We start from the raw sequence: 12,987 nt of genomic DNA on the forward strand, positions 1-12,987 counted from the left end.
ATTTTTTGGAATTTTTGGCGCCCAACGTGGGGGAAATATCTAGGTGCTAATTTGAAATTATTAGATGCTTCTATGATATGTCTATTAGGATTTAATTTAGTTAAAATCTTTCAACTTCAATATGGAGACTGGCGTTAAATTAAAAAATTCCGAGTTTTCAATGATAAAATCTGCTTCTTTATTTTCTAAATTAAATATTCTAATAAATACCAAATAGAGGGTGATTATTACACCTAAATATTCACCACCACTCTTAGTTATTTTTTTATTTGCTGTAATTGAGATAGAATTTGTTAGGATTGCTGGCGCCCAACGTGGGGATGTATCTAGGTTTTTCCCTAAGGCATGTATTTCTGTTTTTTTTTTTTTTTTTTTGGTTTAAATCTTTTAAAATTAAGTATCATATACTTTTCACACGGAGACTGACAAAAAATTTAAATATTTTGAGGTTTCAATATTCAAATTGGTTTTTTTATGAAATACTCAGATAGATGCCAAGTAGCAGTTTATTATTATCTAAAATTTTTTTCTTATCCCACAACATGGATCCACTACCACACCATTGCTTTTTTTGTATTCCTTTGTTTCCTAATTGCTTTCTACTAATTCTATATAATTTCTATTGAAACAAAATTATTTGAATATTTTTTTAATCCACGAAAATATAAACATCTACTGTGACAACTCAAAGCAATTTGTGTTCCAAGCAATTCAAGTTTTCCAGTTTTTTTAATAAAATATTAAAAAAGTCAGCTACACTACAACTATTTTTTTCCAACAAAAACTATGTCATCTTTTGTTAAAGAAGACAACACAGTACTTATACCGTCTCATTCAAAACAACTCAGAACTTAAGATATTTTGAGATTTTTAACTTTTAAGTTTTTTTACTTTTTAAATACTTTAATGCATATTTTTTGTTACAAATATCCAAATGTAAACACTCAATATTAAATTGAGAGAGGCTACTGGGATGAGCGTACGTTACAAAACAGAATGAGAAAAACAGAAGAAAGAAAATCTAAATCAAATTAAATTGCAACAGAAATGGCGCGTAATTGGCCAGTTAGTACTGCGGTTAGAACTATTTGTAATAAACCTTGGTAATTCATTAATTTGGGGGTCGATTGATTGAAAATCTACCCAACATGGTTGGTTGCATCACTTCTCTGTCAAGATCCCGTTTTTTGTAATTGATTGACAATGTTGTAAATAGGGGTCTTTAAAGGTAAGGTACCACAATTTCTTATCTTATTTAATGTAGACTGTGTTAAAAAGATTCCAGTTTAACAAAATCTCCCTCTCTACTACACTATGTTTTCCCGCTATTCTCATTTTTTATACAAATATGTTCACTTATCCAATAACATTTTAGGCAGGGGCAAATATACATATAAAATATTATTGGAATATATATGGTTCTAAATTTGGTCAAATTTGGATTTGGTGAACCAATGAACCAACCGTTATCCTGAAATTTGGAAATAAGATTACTGTCGGAGTGTAGGATTTGGATATGGAGATAGTTTTGGAAATATGTAATAGAATGTACAGAATTTCATACAATTTGGATGTGGGTAATAAATAGAGCTGGTATCCTGACATTTGAGATATGAAGGTAGCTTTGGAAAATTGTACTTGTGGGATATAAAAAATTAAATAGGTGCTAGAGAAAGGCCACTTTAAGAGAAAAGAAGTTAAGTTATATCAACCAGGAAGCTCCTACCCATCTCCTTTGTTTGTCTACCTCAATTTCCAGTCTTAATCCCCCCTATGTGTCGTCTTTTTTCTGTGGCCAATGATGCCATCCCTCTCTGTCAGCGCCATCTTACAGACCTTGAATAGTTTATCGTTTCCTGACACTCCGCCCTCTCTTTTTCTTGCTACATCACTTTCACTAGGGATGTTTATCTTCCTAACAATTTGAGTTTTCTTCAGCATCTTATTATTCCAGCGTTTGTAACACCTCGAAATACACATTTTAGACCCCACAAAGTATATATATTCTTGATCAGCATAAATTTTTATGTCGATTTAATGATGGAAATCACTCTAGCTTCCGAACGAATTGAAGTATATTGATACAATTTTTTTTTTTGGTATTTGAAGTTCGTAATGGATACTACAGCGTAAGACAGAAAGTTGTCTGTGCAGGTCCACCTCTTCGTATAGCCCCCATATATCGGTACCTCCCGATATTCGATATTTTAACGATTTTAGCGAAATTTTCCACCGAATTTGTTTCAAATTTGGTATTTAAAGTTTGGAATCCTTAGTACAGCCTATGACAAAAAATTACTTATGCAGCACTACGTTTTTTTTTTTTTTTTTGAAAATTTTCAAGTTCCTTCCGAATGGTGGAGGGTATAAGAAGTTCGACCCGACCGAACTTAGCTGCTTTTTTAATTTTTAACATCTTCAAAGGCGATCCGTTCATGACTCAAAGCATTGCTAATGCCTCGTCCACGTTCAGTACCATATGATGTCTTAAATTGCACATATGAAACCTGTTGTTGCTGAGACATCTTTTGTCTGTCTTGTGTTGTAGACCGAAGCAGCAAATTCTCAATTTTTTAGCATGGATCTACCTTTCAGCTTGTGGCATAGAAAAGAAATTTCCACACTCTGTCATCTCGTGCTCAACTTGATAGCAGGCATTTCACTACTCCTGTACATGTTTGAGTCCTTCCTCGAACTTTGTCGATGGCGACCATTTCACTTAGTCGTCCTCCTAAATATATGGACTAATAGGCTCGCTCCTTCTGTCTGAAGATTTTTGTTTTAGCCCGGTAAAATGTACTAGAAGATACCTGTTTAACGAAATCTCTCTCTCTCTCTCTTCTACACTAGTCTTTTTCACACTTCTTTTTTCTCAAGAAAACCTACTTTAAGAATTGTCTGCCATTGTTTGGATGGGACTTTTCCTAGAGAATTTTATAGAATTATTTCATATGGAATATAAATTCACTGAATTTTGGCTTTCAATTCCTAAAGTAGGTTTACACTTACTAAATCGAGTGGACTTAAATTGTCGATACCATTGTGATTATACGTCAAATAAAAAACGTATTTGCTTAAAGCGTCTAATTTACTTGTCGGTATAAGTTAGCCTCAAGTGTTTGCATTTGAAAACTTTACGAATATTTTTTTTATTTTTAATCTAATTATTATTAAAAAATTTAAAACTCATACTCATAAACAACAGCAAGAACTTATCTTAATGAGTGATTACATTACATATATATTAAATTTATGCAATTTTATACATTAGAACGACAACAAGAACAACAACAAACATAAAACAAATGCGACAAACTAAAAAAAAATACAAAATTAAACTAAATGAAAAAATCTTAATTTTTTTCATTCATTATCTTTATTTTCCAATAGATTTATATATATTTTTAAATATTATTTGTCTGTTTTGTTCACTATTTTTTGGTTTAGTTTATTTTTACAAAACAAAAAATTCGACGAACAATAATTAAACAACAAGAAGAATAAGAACAACAATAACAACCAGCAATGGATATTTTATGTTTAAAGCAGAGAAAAAAGGTTATATTTATATGTGAACAAATAACAACAACAACAACAAAATCGTAGGCAGGAATCGTGCGGTGGTAAAACAGCAAACCAAAAACAAAACAAAAAAAAAAAAAAAAACAAACAACAACTATAATTATTTAATATATAATTCTAATTAGTTGTAAGAAAACAAAACCAAAAAAAACAACCACAAATGAACTATAAATATTAGAAATAAAGAAAAAAACTTAATTATAAAATTAAAATTAACAAATAACAATTATATTATAAATGATAATGAATTACTGATTATGATTAATGATAAATTTATACATACAGATATATACATATATATATGAAATACAAAAATAAAAAAAAACAAACAAAAAGAACTACAACAATAAGTAACACAAGCAAATTATTAATTAAGTCTAATTTAAAAGAAAAAAAAATAACGAAAAAAAAAACAAATTACAAATAATTTAAATTTAATAAATAAAAATATAAATTATAATAAAAAAAAACGAAATAACACAACCCTTGAAATTAATTTACAACAACAAAATTTCTAATAAATTCAATTATTTTACAACAAATTTGAAAATTAACTTCAAAATATTAATTTACAAGAAAAAATTTATTTAATTTGATTCAAAACAGAGATGTGGAAAAAGAAGGAAAGATTTGTAGAGGAGTTTTGGTAGTAGGGTGGTTTGCACTGTCCGGAGATGCATTTAGCATAGGTTTGATAAGATGATAGGATCTACGTCTGAGAAGAACGTTAGTGATTCCATCTGCCACATAGCAAATAGCCAACGTGACCTTTTTAATAAGATATTTGGACATCAATTGGAAGAACAGTTGTCCTACACTGGAACAACCAACTACCCTGGAACTTCCTTGACCTAAGTCACCATTTAACGTGTGATTAGGGGTGATTCGGAAATGTTGGACAATGTAATCAGTAAATTTCTCTTTTTTCACGTTCTGTATTTAAAAAGGGTGTGTTCCGAACCGGCTTTTTACAAACTGTGTCTCTTTTTATGTGAACTTTATGCAAATAGCTGCCTAAGTTAATATGGTTTCTGAACACTTGACTTAGATAAAAATCTTGATCGCCATATTTCAGTTTAACCAAAGCTCTATAAATACAGGGTGATATAAAAAAAACTGCAACAAAGTCAAACGCCATATTTTTACATTTTTTTTATTTTTATTATTATTATTTATTTTTTTTTTTGATTGAAAGCAAATTCGGAAATAGCATCGAATTTTTGAATAAATTTAGATTTGTTCGAACTTGGCATTGAATTATGGCCTTCAAACCGCCAATGAAACCGTCACACGCTGCCCGAATGTTGCTCTGCGGTACTTTGGCCAATTCCCGGCAAAGCGCTTGCTTGAGGTGATCGACACTTTGGTATTTTTTAGTGCCAACCTTGCTTTCTAAAATACTCCAGACACAATAGTCCAACGGATTGGTATCCGGAGATTTTGGTGGCCATTGTGCGCTGGAAATGAGGCGAGGGACCTCATTTTGTAACCATTCTTGCTTGGCGTGTGCTGGGTGCTGAGTCCTGTTGGAATGCCCAAGATCTGCGGTCAATATTTTTTGGTGCCCAAGGCTTTAATACACCCTCCAGAATATTTTCGCGATAATATTTGGCATTTATTCTGATGCCACGGTCGATTAATATGAGCGGAGAGTGACCCTTGGCTGTTATGGCGGCCCACACCATCACCATGGCCGGCGCTTGAGTTCTGGTGGCCAACCGAAGGTGCAAATTTTCAGCTGACCTCTTTGTCAAGTAAACACAATCATTTTGTTTTTTTACAAACTGCTGGACAACGAATGTTTTCTCATAGGAGAAAACCAAATTCGGCAGTTCACCACTTTCTGTCAAGCAAAGCAACTCTTTAGCTCGTTTGAGTCTATTTTCTTTTTGCTGCGGTGTAAGTTCTTGCACTTTTTGGAATTTTAATGGCTTTATCCCGAGCTCATTTTTCAATATTTGCCGAATGGAATATTGCGATAGGTTCAGCTCACGAGCCATTTTTCGGCCACTGCGACGCGGGTTTCGATCAAGTCGCCTCTTTACTTTTCGAACCATTTCTGCTGACGTTGCTACGAGCTACACTACCAGTATCACAGTAACGAGCGATGGTACGAGATCTATTTACATTTAAATGCTGGAGTGCTCAAACGATAGCCACTTGTGGTTTTCCAGCCAAATATAAAGAAATCACACTATCACGCTTGAATTCCATCACGAATAACTTTTTTCTGGAAAATTCTCACCAAAATGCTGTTGTACGCTTGTAGACAATATAATGAGCTGAACTGGAATAATTTGAACAGCTGGCTTAGAAATGACAGCAGTCTGAAGTTGGTTGCAGTTTCTCACCCTGTATGTGGATGTCCGGTGTTTCGAAGTCTAGCCTAGGTTACATAAAGTCACTGGTCAAAACCCGATTCCTTATGTTCTCCACATACTTCAGAACGACCGAATGTCCGCATAATTGACTACGCCATTGACCAAGTTCCTTGAGTCTCAGTGCACATCTCGCTGATTGTTGCTCTACAAATAAACTTAAGGATTTCATGTTAAGTAGGGTGTCCAAGGCACACCTCAGTACTTTTAAGTGCACCTGCAATGAATAGTGATGTTACTTTTTGGACTTTGTCAATGTTTTTACTGAGGGAAGCCTTTACCAGAGATTGCTACTTAACCACCATAATTCAAAATGGGACGGACGATTGACTCATATAACCATTTGATGACATACGGTTTCAGTCCCCAGCTCTTTTCTATGGAATTTTTACAGGAGTAGAGTGCTATCAAGCCTCGTTTAGGGCGTTCCTCGATGTCGCTGGTTGTCTTTGTTGTACCTTCGTCTCCTAACGGTGACTAATGATCTGTTCAAGTTTCTTTTCACTTCCATTGCCTCTTCCAACTTCAGTATGGGCATTATCATCATTGGTATTGCTTATTATACCCTCCACAATACTATGGAGGGTATTTAAATCAAAAGTCAGGAAATTCGAATTATTCAATATTTAAAACGAACTATTCCATTTAAATGAAATGAAGATTTCTGATCATCCAATTTTTGGATAATAATTGGTTTTAAATAAGTTTTTCCCTTCTGTTCCATAAAATGGAAGAATATTTTAAAAATTCCCAAAAAAGCAAAAATTAAATAAAAACTAAATTATAAATAATAAAACAATGAGAAAAAATATCAATTGCTAGTGATTTATAAATACATACATATATACATATTATCTATTATAAAATAAAATAACAACAACAAAAAATATTTAATAACAATTATTTGGAACAAAGATTATTACAATTAAAGGAAACAAAAACTGAACAAAAAACACAAATTATATTTACAAAAAAAAAGTGAGAAAAAAACAACAGAAGTTTTAATAAAAAAAATAATAATTATCAACAAATATGGACTTCATAATTGGAAAATAAATTGAGATAACTTATGTATGTGTAAAAAACAATTATCATTTGTCAATTCATTTCTAAATTTCTTCTATGAATGCATTTATATATTATCATAAAAACGAAAGACAAAGAAAAAAACAACTGATTATTTATTTTCCAAATGTATTTTATGAACCATTTATGATAACAATGGATGATGAGATAATAATTAAACTGTAATAGTATTAGTTTATCCGTTTCGCAAAAAAACATGGAAATCCAAACCAAAAAGTCAACCAAAACAAAACCAAACACGAAATAGTCAAATTGTTTCAACAAAATGAGAAAAAAAATATTTAAAAAGAAAACACACATTAACTATATACATACATACCATACCAAAACAAACCAAACCAAAAAAACATCAATAATATTTTATGTCGTCCCATGGAACAAAATTTGAAAACAGAATAAGAATGGAAAAAAAAAAAACAAAACAAAACAAAACTGAAGAAAATACATTTTAAATAAAAAAACTCAATAATCAAAAAAATGCAAATTGTTTTATATGATAAAGGCGATAAATATAAGGTAAGAGGAACAAAGTGACCCTTCCTTCCAGAGTGACCTGAAGTGACCCTTGACAAAGCACATGCAAATATTTCACCAGATAGAAATCATTTCTTCCTTCCTGATCTTCCTTTTTTCTGAGACAAACTCACTGAAGTATAGAACTCCGCCGTGACAGCAACTTACCTCCGCCGTTGGCTGAAGCCTTGCTGATTGCTATTGGACGCGTCCACTGGTTGCAGATAGTGCAACGCCAATATACATATATTTTGGTTAGCTGCTAATTTATTAATCAGTCGCAGACCGCTCAGCGGTTTCCAGGGGCAAGTCTCGACCAAATATCCGAGTTTAGCCATAATCCTTGGTCTCGACGAGGCGAAACTACTGACGCCCTAATTAACCAGCAATCGGTGAATTAACCTAACACGAGGGTGTTACATAAATCGTGCCTATCAGTGTTCCTAGGTTTGTATTCAGGGTAACGACTGTATTCGAACGGTTGCCTCGCTGATACCTGGGAGCTTCAATGATTAACAGACTTATTTTTCAAGTTTTTACCATGGTAAAAAGGCTATGCAATGACAGAACTCGTCTCCTTCGCTGTCCAAAAAAGTATGGAGAACCTTATGAGAAAAAAAAAAAACAAGTTAAAAAGATGTAAGTTCGGCCGGGCCGAAGTTTGAATACCCTTCATCAATTGTAACGAATTTGGCTATTCTCAAAAACAATAATATCTATTAAAAATTTTATTAAAATTTTAAAAATTCCGAATATAGCTGTTATATTATGGTTATATACGACAACATGGACCTGCATAGGTAACCTGCACAGACAATTTTCTGTCTTAGGCTATTGTATCTATTTCGAACTTCAAATACCAAATTTGAAACAATTCCGGTGAATAATGTCGCTAAAATCATCAAAGTACCGAATATAGAGACGGGCTATACGAAGACATGGACCTGCAGAAACAATTTTCTGTCTTAGGCTGCAGCATCCATTTGGAACGTCAAATACCAAATTTGAAAAATCTAAATCATCAAAAATACCGAATATCGGGAGGTACCGTTATATGGGGGCTATATGAAAACGTGGACCTACATGGCCCATTTACGAACTTAACCTTCCTACATGTGTGCAAAATTGTAGCCTTCTATCTCAATTCGTTCGTAAGATAGCGTGATTACAACAGACAGAAAGACGGACATAGCTAAATCGACTTAGAATTTTACGCTGATCAAGAATATATATACTTTGTTGGGTCTGACATAAGTATTTCGAGGCGTTACAAATGGAATGACAAAGTTAATATACCCTCCATAGTATGGTGGAGGGTATAAAAATGGTTCATTTTTAACACCTGATTACTATTGACGTCCACTGTTTGTGGATAGTGCAACGCCCAAAAGGTATATTGGTTAGCTATACTACCCTCCGGCCATTTTTCAAACGTTAGATAGTCAATTATCTGCGTGGACACCAGTCGTACGCTGAATTCCGGAACAAGAAGTCCAACCTCGTAGATTGAAACAGGCAGTTCTCCAAGGTGGGGTGATATCTCCGGAATTATTTAACCTCTACATTTTCGGAATTCCTTGCTCTCCAGAAGATCGTCCGCGCAAGCCACAGTTATATGCGATAAATTGAAAAGTAGGTCCGAAGTCCTCAAGTCGCTAGCCGGCAGCCGGCAGCAATAGAGGCGAGGATAAGGAAACCTTGTTGAACTCTTATAAAGAGATATGTCGGTTCGTAGTTAGCTATACGGCACGAGTGTGGTCTGCGAGAACGAGTGAAACACAATGGAAAACTTTTCAAATCTGCCCGAATACAGCCCTGCGAACTGCAACAGGGTGCGTCCTCAGGACTCCTGTAGACCATTTACACGAGGAGACGAATAGAGAGAGAAGCTTAACGATATAAGAGAGCGCCACTAGATCATGAAATCCATCAACAAGGTCTGAATAGCATTCATACTGAAGCAGTCGCCGATATAGTTAATCATTACTGTACAAATGCTATCCTCATAGTCCAACCCCATCCATTGCAGCTGAAGAACGTCGACTGCCTAGGCAAACCAAGGTAGTTTTGGCTAAAACACGTCCAGAATGGTGCAGTCATCTCAATTCGTAAATCTTCATCAATACGCATTTGTTATACTGTTCTGCCAAAACTACATAATTCAGTCCAGAAGATCTATGGCTACAACGCATAAGGTTAATAGACTTCCTAGAGCTGGGCATTGAAGCTGAACCAGATTAGCATTCTACAAACAACTAAAACATACATCTCTGTTTAAAAATTAACAACCTGGTTGGTAAAGAACGTATCAGTATCCCTGCCACCAAAAGCAAAATCGAGGAGGGGTTTTAAGCGGTCAGTACTATATACTGTAAAAAGTTTATTGGCCAATACACCTCTTAGATAACGGAGAGGGAAAGATTTTTTGATAAAGATGAACCTTAAGGTAGTGTGGAAATTCGTGCAACCGTAGACTAATGAATATACACACAACGGAATTCTCTCGCTAAAATCAGCATGCTGACTATTTAAAAGCGGCATTCCGTTGTCTGAATATTGAGGAACTCTATTCAGAGGTCAAGAAATCGTCGATTGGTCAATCGACCACCACTTGCGGTTTCAACCTCGACTGTCATCAAGACGATTTGGCCAGACCGGTTGCAAAGGACCCTACAGACCACAGCTCAGGAAAGGGTCACCAAACCACAACCTCCAAGCCAAAATGGACGAAAAAGAAAATTCTCTCAGAAATATTACCCGGATGACCTCCGAGTAGCGTTCATCGACAAAGCTGACCCAAACGGTCAAAATCAATGAAAGTCAATGGCTGCTCATCGAAGACCATCTGAGGGAGATAGTATTTCTTGCCGAGGGAGGTCCTAAAAAGTTACAGTGCCACCCTTTACAAAAGGGGTGAAGGTCATCTGCTGTGAAAACGAAGAATCTAAGAACATCGTCGTCACCACAGTTGTTGGTGTTTCCGAACTTTGGAAAGGAAGTGAACTGGCGGCCACTGTGTCATTGAGAAAATCCCCTGCCATATTGACAATATGGGGCAGACAAAATTCCAACCTCCAGATGGACACATTTAAACAGTATAGTTGTCTGTACTTATATTTTAAAGAAGGAATGTGGAACCGATGCCTAGGTTTTCTGCAATAGCAGATGATTTAGCAACTCCATCAAACTTTATAATGACTATAGCGTATTCCAAGCAGAAATCTTTACTATCAAAAAAAATCGGTGACAATATACGTCGATAATCAGGGGGCTCTGAAAGCACTAAATTCCTTTACCATTACATCTATAACAGCCTTATGTGGGAATGCGCTGGAAAAAGTATGGTCGTTCAAAAAGTTCTGTTGGGTTCCAGGCCAACATTTCTGATAATGAAGCAGCAAATAAATTGGCAAGACATGGATTCGAGTCAATCGATATCAGGGTCGGTAACTCTATAAGTTCATTTTTGTGGCATTTCTACCGAGCGATATACGAACATCACTCAGGGAAATTTTAACAAAACAGGCGATACGAAGGTAATATAATACCCGAGAATGGTTGGGAAGAGCAAAAGGTCGGTCATCTCCATGGCGAAATCTTACCTAAACTTTGTGGTGGAAATCATTACAGGTCACAATAGCATAAAGACCATGACTTCTTAGTTGACCTTGGCTGTGGGCTCTGCCATGATGAAGAGGAAACTGAAACGGTCCAAAATTTACTCTACCACTATCCATGCCGAAGATTCAATTTGGTGACAGGCATTTGGGAACTGCACACTCTTGCCTAATTTAGAAAGTGTGTTTGCGGAATACCCTAATAACTATTTTACTTTAGTATGCCCAGACTTCGCACCAACCTTTTAGTTTCAGACCGATGCCAGCCTGGAAGCGTTGGGGTGGTTCTAGTTCAGAGGCATTCGGAACACAAATCGGTTATTGTGTATGCTAGTCGGTCCCTCGGTGATCTTGAAAGGAAATATTCAACTACCGAGCAAGAGTGTTTGGGAATTAGGAAAATGAGATCGTATCTGGAAGGGTATCAGTTTATCGTCATAACCGACCATAAAGTGGTTGCACTCCCTACAAAATTCATGGGGTAGGCTGGTCAGGTGGGCACTGGAACTGAAGCAGTACGATTTAAAAATTGAATATCGGAAGGGTACTTTAAACGTTGTGGCTGATGCCTTGTCCGGCCCCCGCTTTCAGAATACGAGTCGGTTATTGCCTATGCTAGTCTGTCACTCGGTGATCTTGAAAGGAAATATTCAACTACCGAACATGGTATATGTATGGGCATATAAAACAGTGTTTGGCCATCCTGTGGAGAATCACGAAAATGAGACCGTATCTGGAAGGGTATCAGTTTATCGTCATAACCGACCATAAAGTGGTTGCACTCCCTACAAAATACATCGGGTAAGCTGGCCAGTTGGGCACAGGAACTGCAGCAGTGCGATTTAAAAATTAAATATCGGATGGTAGTTTAAACGTTGTGGTTGATGCCTTGTCCAGTGCCCGCTACTCAAAACTGACGACTGTTTCACCACTTCTGCGGTGCACGAAGACTGGCATAAGAAAACGATAAGGAAAGTGGAGCAAAGTTCACATAAATAACCCGATTTACAGCTCATTGAGGTCCACTTTACAAGCATATCCCGCGCAAAAGTGCCTTCGATCCTCGAAAAGTGTCTTCGATCCTCGACGCGAATGGATACAATGTTTCCCCGCAGAAAATGAGAACCGAGATATTAGGCGAACATCATGACGAACATGGTCCATGCCGGACACCTGGGTGCTTTATGGCCTTGAAGAGAGTCCAGGAAAACACCTACTGGCCAGGTATGGCAAGGAATGTTGGGGAATATGTTACAGTCTGTAAAAGTTGTGCTCGGTATAAGGTAAAGCAGAAGGATTCGTGTGGCCATATGCACACCATCCAATGTTGGCACCCTGGAAACTGATTGCACCGATTTCATTGGACCATTGCCACGATCCAAACAAGGTTATACCTCATTACTGGTGATCGTGGACAAATTCAGTAGATCGGTAAAGTTAGTTCCTTCTAGGCGAGCTACCGCAAACCATGTAGTAAAAGCACTTAAGGAGCGGATTACTTATCGATTTGGATGCCCAACAATATGTCTCGCCGACAATGGTGTTCAATTCACCAGCCGTGTATTAACATCATTTTCTATGAACCTTTGCATTGAATATCGCACTATAGCCCTTTATTCCCCCTATGAAAATCCCACAGAACAACGCTCAGACTACGGGATCCGTTCAAAGTCAGTGGGACCAGCAGAGATAGCATTCGCCATCAATACTGCTGATGTGAATCCTCTAACCCCAAATAATTTACACCTTCCTTCTGTAAACACTCCAAGAGATAATTCAATGTATAAGGAGCTATGGGGTATTCCGCTCTA

The sequence above is a fragment of the Musca domestica genome, unplaced genomic scaffold, assembly GCF_030504385.1.
Source record: "Musca domestica strain aabys unplaced genomic scaffold, Musca_domestica.polishedcontigs.V.1.1 39, whole genome shotgun sequence".
In the NCBI taxonomy this organism is placed as follows: domain Eukaryota; kingdom Metazoa; phylum Arthropoda; class Insecta; order Diptera; family Muscidae; genus Musca; species Musca domestica.